The sequence below is a fragment of the Arachis ipaensis genome, chromosome B6 (genome assembly GCF_059453495.1).
Source record: "Arachis ipaensis isolate K30076 ecotype BB chromosome B6, ASM5945349v1, whole genome shotgun sequence".
Lineage (NCBI taxonomy): Eukaryota > Viridiplantae > Streptophyta > Magnoliopsida > Fabales > Fabaceae > Arachis > Arachis ipaensis.
The window spans coordinates 40,202,981-40,214,362 of NC_142441.1; the positions used below are offsets into that span (position 1 = coordinate 40,202,981).

The 11,382-nt window shown below is 36.6% G+C and overlaps 1 non-coding gene across 1 annotated transcript; it reads right to left on the reverse strand.

The window, feature by feature from the left end:
- Nucleotides 1-7,916: 7,916 nt before the first annotated feature.
- LOC148555250 (small nucleolar RNA R71) lies at nucleotides 7,917-8,024 on the reverse strand. Its single transcript, XR_015887490.1, has one exon. It is a non-coding gene; the product is annotated as a small nucleolar RNA R71 (small nucleolar RNA).
- Between the last annotated feature and the right edge of the window lie 3,358 nt (nucleotides 8,025-11,382).

An 11,382-nucleotide genomic window follows, 5' to 3' on the forward strand; every position in this document is an offset into this window, starting at 1 on the left:
AACGTTGGCGCAAACTTGGGATGGCCAGGGAGGAAATTTCAAGTTCCAACGTTAGCCTCCAAGTTAGGGGGCTAACGTTGGGGCTAACTTCTTGCTTCCTGGTTCAATTTCACTTATTCCATTGTCCTCTCTTCACTCCTAGCCATTCCTTCTTGCTTCAACCTTTCTCCAAGCCTTCTTCACCTATCATTAATCAACCAAACTCATCAAAGCTATGCTCAAAATCATGAGATATTCATTCTTTCATAATATGCAACAAATATAGCATAAAACCTCATGAAATGGCATAAATTCATATATGGTTGGTTCAATCAAGGGAAACATGAAAATCTACTCAATTAGCTTGCTTGTAGCTCAAGAAAGTGCATAATTTTAATGAAAACAAAAGAAAAAGACTAACTAAAATAGGCTAGGATGACTTGTCATCAATATCTCCTCCTTAAAACAATATTATAGTTAAAAGACATGGACAAGCTTGTACTCTTTTTCCTACTCACAAGATTTTTCCCAAAGAAAATTTTGCTTGGAAAGCTTTTAACGAGGCATGCCTACTTGTAGCTTTGTAAACAAGGGTCATATAACAATCTATTGTGGCTCAGGACAAGCTGATTTATATATCAATTATCTCTTTATCCGATCTTTGTCGAATTCGACCTGTGACTATCAAATGCAAATTATGACTAATATGTCATCTGAGTTCGTTCTTCCTTCAATCACATGGTCAATAAACATCACAACTTTACCCATTTGTGGTAACCTTTTTTAGAATGGATCCAAATCAAAATTTTACCATATCAAATTACCAACATGATACCTATGCATCATCACATAGTCACCAAAATTGACATGGCTATCTCTAAAGATTATGCAAATTTTCATTAGAAGAAAGTATACCAAACTATGGGCAAACTCAATCAAACTTCAAAAAATTCCATTTACAAACTCATTAGTCATTCCAAATGACAATGACACCACAAACCTATCTATCATCAAATATTATCTATCAACAACATATATATATATATATATATATATATATATATATATATATATATATATATAATCAAATTTCTTATCAATCCACATGGAGCCAAAACAACTGGCCAAATATAAAACCAAAATCATCAAGATCGACGATCAAGATTTTTTTTACAACTTAATCATTGTCTTCAAAATAACAAAAGCATAAAAACAAAATGCTAACAACAAACCATACATGAATCTGCCAGGTTTTCATCTTCTTCCTTAGCAGCTTCATCATCATTTACCAGCATTCCTTCACGGACTACTTTACTCGGATCCATCTGGGACAAATCTTGGTTAGGTGAAAAAGTATTACCGTCAGTTAGGAATTTCACACAAATAAATTCCGTTGATAGTATAGTTCCTAACCAACAAATAATACTCAATCAAAGTTTTAATTTGTTTGTCACAAGTACAAATCCCAATGAAAATAAACCAAAGTATTCAAACCTTGGGTCGTCTCACAAGGAATTGCAATGAAGTGATCAATTATTGGCTATGAAAGAACAAGGGGGTTTGATTTGTAGTTGGCAAGAAAAGTAAATAACAAGAAAGTAAATGACAAGAACTAATAAAGAAAGGGAAAGAACTCTTGGCTAGGCATAGGAATTGAGATCACCCATCCTTGTCTACAAACCATATATTGACAATTATAAGAGACCAACACATTTAGTCTACTTCTATGCTTGAAGTACGTACAATGTCTACTTCAATGATTGAAGTACGTCAAATAGGCTTAATCAACATCAATCCATAAATTTTAACCTAGCTACTAATTGACTTAGTAGTAGGCTAGCGTCAATGGTTATCAAATTGACCACTAAGGGTTCTCAAATCACTAATTCAATGATACCCAATGACTCAAGGTCACTCAATTCCCTTAGCCTAGGCCAAGAGTAAAGAAAACTACTCTAAAACTAGTGAAAATATTTTATCAAACACCTAGAGTGCAATAAAAGTAAACATCACAAAATGCAAGAATTAATGAAAGTTATAACTACCCAATGTAAGAAACAATAATAACAACTCAATTAAACAATAAGAACAAGAAAACATAAATTGCATTAATGGAAATTGAAATCAACAAGAGTGCATCAACATAAAAATAACATGAAAGGGAAATTAACAACAAGAACTAGAAGAGCAAAGGTGTAATAACAAGGAATTAAAAGGGAAAACTAAATCAAAACAAGAATTGAAAGATAAATTTAAGAGAGATTAACCTAACTTTATCCTAATTTCTACCCTAAATCTAGAGAGAGGAGAGAGCCTCTCTCTCTAGAGTTCTACCCTAAAACATGATGAAAACTATACTATGACTACTCCCCCATTCCCTTAGCAATCCTTGGGTTCAAAAGCATCAGAAATGAGTTGGATTTAGGCCTCCTTGAGCTCAGAAATTGCTCCCAGCTATTGCCTTTAGTGAGGTCACGTGCTGCTCGTCACGCGTACACATGGATCACGCGTACGCGTCACATTGCAAAATTCCTTTTCACGCGTACACGTGGGTGACACGTGCGCGTCACTAGCGAATCTCTTTCTCACGCGTACGCATGGATGACGCGTGCGCATGGCCTTGAGTTTAGCAAATCCTCATTTCTTCATGAATTCTCCATTTTTGCATGCTTTTTCTTCATTCCTTCAACCCAATCTTTGCCTTCTAATCTTAAAATCACTTAACAAACATATCAAGGCATCAAATGGAATTAAAGTGAATTAAATTTATCAATTTTTGGGCCTAAAAAGCATGCTTTTACTCTTAAGCACAAATTAGGAGAAATTCACAAAACCATGCTATTTTATTGAATAAATGTGAGAAAAGTTGATAGAATCCCCTGAATTCAACACAAGATAAACCACAAAATTGGGGTTTATCAAACCTCCCCACACTTAAACTAAGCATGTCCCCATGCTAAACCTAAAAAGACAAGAAAAGGGGTATGAACATTTATTCAATGAAAATAAACTATATGAGCCTATCTATATGCATGCAACTAAATGCACAATGCTTCTATCTACTTGGTTAAAAGTAAATCAATTCCTCAAGAACGTATATGAACAAGTAGGGCTAAGATTATATGACGATTCATGAATCCCACCAATTCAAATATATAAAATGAAGTATAAACAAACTTGCAAAAAGAAAGCTCATGAAAGCAGAGAACAAGAAATTGAGCATCGAACCCTCACAGGAAGTGTATCCGCTCTAGTCGCTCAAGTGTATAGGGTTGATTCACTTAATTCTCTTCTAATCATGCTTTTCAAGATTTGTTTTTCACATAACAATCAACAATTATTCAATACATGCATACATTTATCATAAGGACTTATTCATAGGTTGTAATGGGGTTAGGGTAAAGGTAAGGATGCATATGGTCAAGTGAGCTTGAAATTTGAATCTTTGATTAACCTAAGCTCTCACCAAACGCACATAACAACCTATACAATTCTAATACAATACCTAGCTACCCATGATTCCCACTTTTTTTTTCACATACTCAAGCATTCTCTTTAATTCACATTCCATATGCATTGTTATTATCACTTTACTTTGGGGCATTTTTGTCCCTTTTTTATTGCTTTCTTTTTCACTTTTTCTTTTTCTTTTGTATATTTTTTTCTTTTTATTTTTCTTTATCATTTTTTTCTTTAAAGTATATACAAACATATCAATGCATATGGTTTTACATATTTAATGCATGAGTATGTACCCAATCCCATGATTTTCAACAAAAATACAAAATACACTTTTACCTCAACCAATATTCCCAAGCTTTTCCACACTTAAATGATAAACACTCTCACTAGCTAATGAGCGGATAATTTATACGCTTTTTGGCATTGTTTTTAGTATGTTTTTAGTAGGATCTAGTTACTTTTAGGGATGTTTTTATTAGTTTTTATGTTAAATTCACATTTCTGGACTTTACTAGGAATTTGTGTGTTTTTCTGTGATTTCAGGTATTTTCTGGCTGAAATTGAGGGACTTGAGCAAAAATCAGATTCAGAGGTTGAAGAAGGACTGCTGATGCTGTTGGATTCTGACCTCCCTGCACTCAAAGTGGATTCTCTGAAGCTACAGAACTCCAAATGGTGCGCTTCCAATTGCGTTGGAAAGTAGACATCCAGGGCTTTTCAGAAATATATAATAGTCCATACTTTGGCCGAGTTTAGACGACGCAAAAGGGTGTTGAACGCCAGTTCTACGCTGCAGTCTGGAGTTAAACGCCAGAAACACGTCACGAACCAGAGTTGAACGCCAAAAACACGTTACAACTTGGCGTTCAACTCCAAAAGAAGCCTCTGCACGTGTAAACTTCAAGGTCAGCCCAAGCACACACCAAGTGGGCCCCGGAAGTGGATTTATGCATCAATTACTTACTTCTGCAAACCCTAGTAGCTAGTTTAGTATAAATAGGACTTTTTACTATTGTATTTAGAACATCTTATGATTTTTAGTTCAACTTGGGATCATATTGATCATGTTTGGGGGCTGGCCATTCGGCCATGCCTGATCCTTCATTACTTATGTATTTTCAACAGTAGAGTTTCTGCACTCCATAGATCAAGGTGTGAAGCTCTGCTGTTCCTCATGATTTAATGCAAAGTACTACTGTTTTTCTATTCAATTCAACTTATTCCGCTTCTAAGATATCCATTCGCACCCAAGAACATGATGAATGTGATGATTATGTGACGCTCATCATCATTCTCACTTATGAACGCGTGCCTGACAAACACTTCCTTTCTACATGCAAACAAGCTAGAATGAGTATCTCTTAGATATCTAATACAGAGGACCGAGTCCGAGATATTAGAATCTTCGTGGTATAAGTTAGAACCCATGGATGGCCATTCCTGAGATCCAGAAAGTCTAAACCTTGTCTGTGGTATTCTGAGTAGGATCTGGGAAGGGATGGTTGTGACGAACTTCAAACTCGCGAGTACTGGGCGTAGTGACAGACGCAAAAGGAGGGTGAACCCTATTCCAGTATGATCGAGAACCTCCAGATGATTAGCCGTGCCGTGACAGAGCATTTGGACCTTTTTCACAAAGAGGATGGGATGTAGCCATTGACAACGGTGATGCCCTTACAGAAAGCTTGCCATGGAAAGGAGTAAGACTGATTGGATGAAGACAGCGGGAAAGCAGAGATTCAGAGGAACGAAAGCATCTCTATACGCTTATCTGAAATTCTCACCAATGATATACATAAGTATTTTTATCTTTATTTTCTGTTTATTTATTATTATTATTCGAAAATACTATAACCATTTGATATCTGCCTGACTGAGATTTACAAGATGACCATAGCTTGCTTCATACCAACAATCTCCGTGGGATCGACCCTTACTCACGTAAGGTTTTATTACTTGGACGACCCAGTGCACTTGCTGGTTAGTTGTGCGAAGTTGTGAAGTTATGTTTGGACCATGGTATTGTGCACCAGTTTGTTGGCGCCATTGCCAGGGAGAGAACGAACAACAAATTTTACAACCTGAGTAACAATTTCGCATACCAAGTTTTTGGCGCCGTTGCTGGGGATTGTTCGAGTTTGAACAATGAACGGTTCATCCTGTTGCTCAGATTAGGTAATTTTCTTCTTATTTTGTTTTCAAAAAGTTTTCAAAAATATTTCTCATCTGTTTTCGAAAATTATTCTAAATTTTTAAGAATGAATTCTAGTGTTTCATGAAGCATGTTAAAGCCTGGCTGGCTGTAAAGCCATGTCTAATTCTTTTGGACTGTGGCTTCCAACCATCAGCATAGAGGCAAGTTAATTGGAATATCAGCTGTTGCATGCCTGATTTATATCCTAAAGCTGGCTGGCTATTAAGCCATGCCCAACCCTTGGATTGGAGCTTTAGGCCAACATTGAAAGATTCCTAGGATTCTTACTAAAAATTTTGAATTTCTTATTTTCTTTTTCCTATATGTTTTTCGAAAAAAATTTAAAATAAAATACAAAAAAATTTAATAAAATCATAAAATCAAAAATATTTTGTGTTTCTTGTTTGAGTCTAGAGTCAATTTTTAAGTTTGGTGTCAATTGCATTTTTTTCTAAAAATTTATGCATTTTTCAAAAATTCATGCATTCATAATGTTCTTCATGATCTTCAAGTTGTTCTTGGTAAGTCTTCTTGTTTGATCTTTAAATTTTCTTGTTTTGTGTCTTTTCTTGTTTTTCATATGCATTTTTCGTTTGTTAGAGTCCAAGCATTAAATATTTCTAAGTTTGGTGTCTTGCATGTTTTCTTTGCATCAAAATTTTTTCAAAAATAAGTTCTTGGTGTTCATCTTGACATTCAAAGTGTTCTTGGTGTTCATCTTGACATTTATAGTGTTCTTGCATTCATCACATGTTTTGATCCAAAATTTTCATGCATTGAGTCTTTTTCATGTTTTTCTCTTTCTTCATTAAAAATTCAAAAATCAAAAAAATATCTTTCCCTTTTTCTTCTCATAAATTCGAAAATTTGAGTTGACTTTTTCAAAACTTTTTAAAATTTAGTTGTTTCTTATGAGTCAAATCAAATTTTCAATTTAAAAATCTTATCTTTTTCAAAAATCATATCTTTTTCATTTTTCTTATTTATTTTCGAAAATTTTAAAAATATTTTTCAAAAATTTTTTTCTTAATTTTATATCATATTTTCGAAAATATCATCAACAATTAATGTTTTAATTCAAAAATTTCAAGGTTGTTACTTACTTGTTAAGAAAGATTCAAACTTTAAGTTCTAGAATCATATCTTGTGATTTCTTGTGAATCAAGTCATTAATTGTGATTTTAAAAATCAAATCTTTTTCAAAACTAATTTTAATCATATCTTTCTATCATATATTTACAAATCATATCTTTTTCAAAAAAAATTTGATTTTAAAATATCTTTTCTAACTTCCTATCTTCTTATCTTTTCAAAATTAATTTTCAAAATTTGTTTCAACTAACTAATTAACTTTTTGTTTGTTTCTTATCTCTTTCAAAACTACCTAACCAACTATCCCCCTCTAATTTTCGAAAATACATCCCTCTTTTTCAAAAATTCTTTTTAATTAATTAATTGTTTCATTTTTAAATTCTAATTTTAATTTTATCTTAATTTTCGAAAATTATTAACTCTTTTTCAAAATTAATTTTTGAAATTCCCTCTCCCTCATCTCCTTCTATTTATTTATTCATTTACTAACACTTCTCTTCATCTCATATCTCTGCTCTCCTCACCCTTGTGTTTGGATTCTCCTCCCTTCTCTTTCCTTACATTACATTCTTTTCTTCTTCTACTCACACAAAGGAATCCCTATAATGTGACATAGAGGATTCCATATTTTCTTTGTTATTCCCTTCTTTGTCATATGAGCAGGAGCAAGGACAAGAACATTCTTGTTGAAGCAGATCCTAAACCTAAAAGGACTCTGAAAAGGAAACTAAGAGAAGCTAAAATACAACAATCCAGAGACAACCTTACAGGAATTTTCGAACAGGAAGAGGAGATGGCAGCCGAAAATAATAATAATGCAAGGAGGATGCTTGGTGACTTTACTGCACCTAATTCCAATTTACATGGAAGAAGCATCTCAATTCCTACCATTGGAGCAAACAATTTTGAGCTTAAACCTCAATTAGTTTCTCTGATGCAGCAGAACTGCAAGTTTCATGGACTTCTATCTGAAGATCCTTTTTAATTCTTAACTGAATTCTTGCAAATATGTGATACTATTAAGACCAATGGGGTTGATCCCAAGGTCTACAGGCTCATGCTTTTCCCTTTTACTGTGAGAGACAGAGCTAGAATATGGTTGGACTCTCAACCTAAGGATAGCCTGAACTCTTGGGATAAGCTGGTCAAGGCTTTCTTAGCCAAGTTCTTTCTTCCTCAAAAGCTGAGTAAGCTTAGAGTGGATGTTCAAACCTTCAGACAAAAAGAAGGTGAATCCCTCTATGAAGCTTGGGAGAGATACAAGGAACTGACCAAAAAATATCTTTCTGACATGCTTTCAGAATGGACCATCTTGGATATATTCTATGATGGTCTGTCTGAATTAGCTAAGATGTCATTGGATACTTCTACAGGTAGATCCATTCACCTAAAGAAAATGCCTGCAGAAGCTCAAGAACTCATTGACATGGTTGCTAATAACCAGTTCATGTACACTTCTGAGAGGAATCCTGTGAGTAATGGGACACCTCAGAAGAAGGGAGTTCTTGAAATTGATACTATGAATGCCATATTGGCTCAGAATAAACTATTGACTCAGCAGGTCAATATGATTTCTCAGAATCTGAATGGAATGCAAGCTGCATCCAACAGTACTCAAGAGGCATCTTCTGAAGAAGAAGCTTATGATCCTGAGAACCCTGCAATAGCAGAGGTGAATTACATGGGTGAACCATATGGAAACACCTATAATCCCTCATGGAGAAATCACCCAAATCTCTCATGGAAGGATCAACAAAAGCCTCAACAAGGCTTTAACAATGGTGGAAGAAACAGGTTTAATAGCAAGCCTTTTCCATTATCCACTCAGCAACAGACAGAGAACTCTGAACAAAATACCTCTAATTTAGCAAACTTAGTCTCTGATCTATCTAAGGCCACTCTGAGTTTCATGAATGAAACAAGGTCCTCCATTAGAAATTTGGAGGCACAAGTGGGCTAGCTGAGTAAGAAGATCACAGAAACCCCTCCTAGTGCTCTCCCAAGCAATACAGAAGAAAATCCAAAAGGAGAGTGCAAGGCCATTGATATAACCATCATGGCCAAATCCAAGGAGAAAGGGGAGGACGTGAATCCCAAGGAGGAAGACCTCCTGGGACGTCCAGTGATCAACAAGGAATGTCCCTCTGAGGAACCAAAGGAATCTGAGACTCATCTAGAGACCATAGAGATTCCATTGAACCTCCTTATGCCATTCATGAGCTCTGATGAGTATCCCTCTTCTGAAGAGAATGAGGATGTTACTGAAGAGCAAGTTGCCAAGTTCCTTGGTGCAATCATGAAGCTGAATGCCAATTTATTTGGTAAAGAGACTTGGGGAGATGAACCTCTCCTGTTCACCAATGAACTAAATGCATTGGATCAACTGAGATTGCCTCATAAGAAACAGGATCCTGAAAAGTTCCTAATACCTTGTACCTTAGGCACCATAACCTTTGAGAAGGCTTTATGTGACCTTGGGTCAGGAATAAACCTCATGCCACTCTCTGTAATGGAGAAACTGGGAATCTTTGAGGTGCAAGCTGCCAGAATCTCATTAGAGATGGCAGACAACTCAAGAAAAGAGGCTTATGGACAAGTAGAGGACGTGTTAGTAAAGGTTGAAGGCCTTTACATCCCTGCTGATTTCATAATCCTGGATATTGGGAAGGATGAGGATGAATCCATCATTCTTGGAAGACCCTTCCTAGCCACAGCAAGAGCTGTGATTGATGTAGACAGAGGTGAACTAGTCCTTCAATTGAATAAGGACTCCCTTGTGTTTAAAACTCAAGGTCATCCTTCTGTAAACATGAAAAAGAGGCACAGAAAGCTTCTCTCAGTACAGAATCAACTAAAGCCCCCACAGTCAAACTCTAAGTTTGGTGTTGGGAGGCCTCAACCAAACTCTAAGTTTGGTGTTGAACTCCCATATCCAAACTCTAAGTTTGGTGTTGGGAGTCTATAAAATTGACCTGATCACCTGTGTGGCTCCATGAGAGCCCACTGTCAAGCTATTGACATTAAAAAAGCGCTTGTTGGGAGGCAACCCAATTTTTTTTATTTATCTAATTCTATTTTTATTTTTATTGTTCTTTCATGTATTATTAGGTTCATGATCATGTGGAGTCACAAAATAAATCAAAAAATTAAAAACAGAATCAAAAACAGCAGAAGAAAAATCACATCCTGGAGGAAGGACTTACTGGCGTTTAAACGCCAGTAAGGAGCATCTGGCTAGCGTTCAATGCCAGAACAGAGCATGGATCTGGCATTTTTACGCCCAAAACAAGCAGCATTCTGGCGTTCAGACGCCAGAAATGCACACTGAGGAAAGCTGGCGCTGAACGCCAGAAACAAGCATAGAACTGGTGTTCAACGCCAGAAACATGCTGCATCTGGGCGCTGAACGCCCAGAACAAGCATCAATTCGGCGTTTAAATGCCAGAATTGCATGCAAAGACATTTTACATGCCTAATTGGTGCAGGGATGTAAATCCTTGACACCTCAGGATCTATGGACCCCACAGGATCATTTCAGCATCTGTGGACCCCACAGGATCCCCACCCTAAATGGCTGAACCTAACCCCCCTCCCTACACTATATAAACCCCTCCATTCTTCTTCATTTTCACACAACACAACCCTCTCTTCCCCTTCTTGGCCGAAACACAACCCTCTCTCCCTCTCTTCTATTTCTTCTTCTTCTTCTTCTTTTCTTTCTTCTCTTGCTCGAGGACGAGCAATATTTTAAGTTTGGTGTGGTAAAAGCATAAGCTTTTTGTTTTTTTCATTTCCATTAATGGCACCTAAGACCGGAGAATCCTCTAGAAAAGGGAAAGAGAAGACAAAAGCTTCCACCTCCGAGTCATGGGAGATGGAAAGATTCATCTCCAAAGCCCATCAAGACCACTTCTATGATGTTGTGGCCAAGAAGAAGGTGATCCCCGAGGTCCCTTTTAAACTGAAGAAAAATGAGTATCCGGAGATCTGACATGAGATCCAAAGAAGAGGTTGGGAAGTTCTAACAAACTCCATCCAACAAGTCAAAATTCTAATGGTTCAAGAGTTCTATGCTAATGCATGGATCACTAGGAACCATGATCAAAGTAAGAACCCGAACCCAAAGAATTATATCACCATGGTTCAGGGGAAATACTTAGATTTTAGTCCGGAAAATGTGAGGTTGGCGTTCAACTTGCCAATGATAGAAGAGAACGCACGCCCCTACACAAGAAGAGTCAACTTTGATCAAAGGTTGGACCAAGTCTTCATGGACATATGTGTGGAAGGAGCTCAATGGAAGATTGACTCAAAAGGCAAACCGGTTTAACTAAGAAGATTGGACCTTAAGCCTGTAGCTAGAGGATGGTTGGAGTTCATTCAACACTCAATCATCCCCACTAGCAACCGGTCTGAAGTTACTATAGACCGGGCTATCAAGATCCATAGCATCATGATTGGGGAGGAAGTGGAGGTTCATGAGATTATACCTCAAGAACTCTACAAGGTGGCTGACAAGTCCTCCACTATGGCAAGGTTAGCCTTTCCTCACCTCATTTGCCATCTATGCAACTCGGCTGGGATTGACATAGAGGGAGATATCCTCATTGATGAGGACAAGTCCATCACTAAGAAAAGGATGGAGCAAACAAGAG